This window comes from Tupaia chinensis, unplaced genomic scaffold (genome assembly GCF_000334495.1).
Source record: "Tupaia chinensis unplaced genomic scaffold, TupChi_1.0 Scaffold143675_1, whole genome shotgun sequence".
NCBI lineage: Eukaryota > Metazoa > Chordata > Mammalia > Scandentia > Tupaiidae > Tupaia > Tupaia belangeri.
Window position 1 is genome coordinate 42,817 of NW_006203523.1, and position 3,231 is coordinate 46,047.

At 42.7% G+C, this 3,231-nt stretch overlaps 1 pseudogene; it reads right to left on the reverse strand.

The window, feature by feature from the left end:
- The window catches only part of LOC102482641 (MICOS complex subunit MIC27 pseudogene), an 8,981-nt pseudogene extending 6,055 nt beyond the window's left edge, over positions 1–2,926 (reverse strand).
- Between the last annotated feature and the right edge of the window lie 305 nt (positions 2,927–3,231).

Consider the following 3,231-nt stretch of genomic DNA (forward strand, 5'->3'; position numbering starts at 1 on the left):
TGATTCTGATTTGGTCTTTATTTCAGAGCTGAGTTCTCTTGGCAAAGGCATTGAATCTTTCAGGAGATGAGTTGTTTCTGCAGGTGTTTCTATTTCAGCCGAGCTTCCTAGCTTAGAATTTTCTTTAGGTTCAGGAAGTGACTCGTTTTGGTTTCTTTTTGTCCACAATTATCTAACTGCTTCATAAATTGGCTGACTTGTATCATATGCCTTTTTTCCGGTTACCTTTGCAATTATTAGTGACTGAACAGGATAGCAAACAGTTGCTCCTAAAGTGGCCAGTCCCAGTGGATAAGCAATTCTCTTGAACCTAGGTCCTTTTCTCACTGAAACAAAGCCCACCAATCCTGAAACGGTAATCACTCCCATTTTTGGAAGAAAATCTCGAGGAGGATTCTTCAGATAGACATATGCATCTTTTCCAAACTGTACTGTATCCATTATCCCATTTTTCACAAAGATATAAACACCCTTGCACCAGCCAATATAACAACTAGTAGTAGTGTGGATGGAAGCAAAGCCTGTTTGTAAACGACCAGGCTGCTCTTCAACACATTTAGATTGGAGAGGTGGCACAGTATATATTAATGGTCGCCATATCTATGACCCTCTCCGCTCAAGTTTTCTTACGGAGAGCGAAGAGGGACAAAGCAGTTCAATTTGCTCTTCTCTTTAAATTACATTATTATGGCCTAAAACAGCTACTGTACTCCCACACTTTGATTCCTATGGAGAAGCCATATTAGGGTGTTTTTCTGAGCTCGTTGCTAAGTCACAGCCAATCACAGCAGCTAGGCTTCAGTAAATCACAAGACATCTTGCTTTTTAAAGTGTATTAATGCAGACAGACTTCAGAATGTAAACAATGATTTCTCTACCACACTCCCTAACTTAACGTTTTGCGTATGACACTTTCCTTATACTATATACCTCGCTTTCCTGTTATGCTGACTTAAAAGACTGATTTGACCACAAGACTGGCTGGAGTTGTCTGGAAGTCTGGAGACAATGGCCCAATTTAAATCATGTAAAGAATTGCTTTATTAAAACTCTATTAAATTGATTGCCTTACTTTTCTTTTAACATAGGAAAAAGCAGTCAGACTTCTGCCCTAATAATTACTGTTAAATCAGGTTTGTTCTCCAGGATATTATAGACCAAATCATAAGCATATGGTAGGTGAAAGTGAAACAGTGAAGCAGGAATACCTCCATTTTGAACTCCTCTCTCTATTGGAAACTTGCTTTCTCCTTTTGCCTAGAGCTAAATAACCAAAACTCCCTACCCTAAGATGTTCCTTAGTGATGTAATCATCAGTCACCAGATGCTTTACCCTAAGTCATAAAGACCATTAAGATTTCACTGTGTTTAAGCAAAGGTCTGGACATGATTAACCTGCTTGATATGGATTCTGTAACCTCTTATGCATAGGAATCTCCACTTGTCACCTTGTCACCTCTCCTCCTCAATGATTACTGCTCCTACCATGTCAACCCAAATGTGATTTTTGACTTTATAAGCCCCCTTCTCCCTACACTCAGGGCTGTGGGGTTTTTAAGAGACACAAGTCCTCCTGTAGTTGGCTATCCTATTAATAAAGAACTCCTATAATTTGGCTATGTCTGGATGTCCTCTTATTTCTCATTGATTAGACTATAACATTTGGAGGCTCCAGCAAGATCAGAACTTACTGGTACTTGAGTGAGGCATCTGACCTGAGGAGAGTGGCCTTGCCTGGGTGGTGGCCAGGAACCTATAGTACTCTCAGGGAGTAACTCCCTGATTACCTCAGGGTGCTAGAGATCCCACTAAGGTCACTTGACCACTGCTTGAGAGACACCACCACTCCCACAAAATTTTTGCCGAGTCTGAGAAATCCTCACCTTGCCTTTCAACCTGTCCTGAAGCTGCCCTGTCTGTCTGTGGCTTCTCTTTTGGATGGGTCACTTGTTTGTGGTGAGTGCATGGTTAGCACTGAAGGCGCCCCCTGGATGTTGGTTCCCTAGGCAGATAAATCCCTGGAAATTCAGGTTGCTGGATTGGGATGTTCAAGTCCCTCCTTGGATTATACCCAGCAATCTAGGTTGCTAGATCTGGGGTTCAAGCCCTTCCTTAAGTAGAAGCCTAGTGGTTGATCTAGGGCATACTGGATGTAGTGGTATGGGCCCTACTCAGATTTCAACAAGACATTGCTGGAATAAGAAGCTAAGCTTGGCAATCTAGGTTGCTGGATCAGGGGTTTAGATTGTACCTGGCAATCTCAGTTGCTAGATTGGGGTTTTAAGTCCCTCCTTTGGTTGAAGTCTAGCAGTTTCAAGGAGGTAGCATTGCTCAGTCTCAGACAGGTTTCCTGGGACTGATCAAGGAAAGTGTGACTGGTGCTAGAGGCATCCGCTGGACTAGGTCCAGGGCTCACCAGCTACTTCTTTTCTTTTTTCGTCCTATTTCAGCATCTTGTAGGAAGACCCTGGGCCTCTTTTTTCTATACGATATTTTTTTCTGGGCCTTATTTTGCCCTATTTATATGAGATCTCTCTGCTGGGCTCTCTTTTGTCCTGTCTCTATGAGTTCTTTTTCTTCATTCTTCTATTGTTGTTCTAAAAAGAATGAATTCTGGGGGAAGGGAATGTTATAACCTCTGGAATAAATAGTGAATGCTTGAGTGAGTGAGTGTGTTTGTGGCTCTACGATTTCAGCTATGGAGACTGGGTGGGTACCAACTTGTGGTTCTGTGGGAGCCTCAAACAGCCAAGAAGGTAAAATTGATGCTGGGGGTCACTGACCCTACCTGCATATTGGTGGGTTTATAGCCAGTTACCAAAGCTAAGAGGCTTCCTAAGGTCCTTGCAAGGGGCTTGGTCAGGTGGACACCTGAATGGTCCTCTCCCCAGAAGGAATATCCACCCTTTGTCTGTCTCACAACCATACAGGAGGGCAAAAATGAAAAAAAAAATAGAAAAAGAGGGAAAAAGGGAAAAGAGACTGCTCGTCTCATGACTGGTATGCCCATCTGTCTTGGAAGGCCAGGTCCTTTATTTTTGGGGAAAGTTGTGGAGACTGCCTTGGACCAATGAAAGGGGAAAACCATCCCTTGTTTGTCTTACATAACCATCTTGGGAGGAAAATGGGGAAGAGCCATTCCTTTTCATGATGGGCATGCCTCTGTGTCCTCAAAATCTGGATCCTTTGTTTCTTGAGAAGGTCATAGAGATAATACCAGAAAAGTAGACT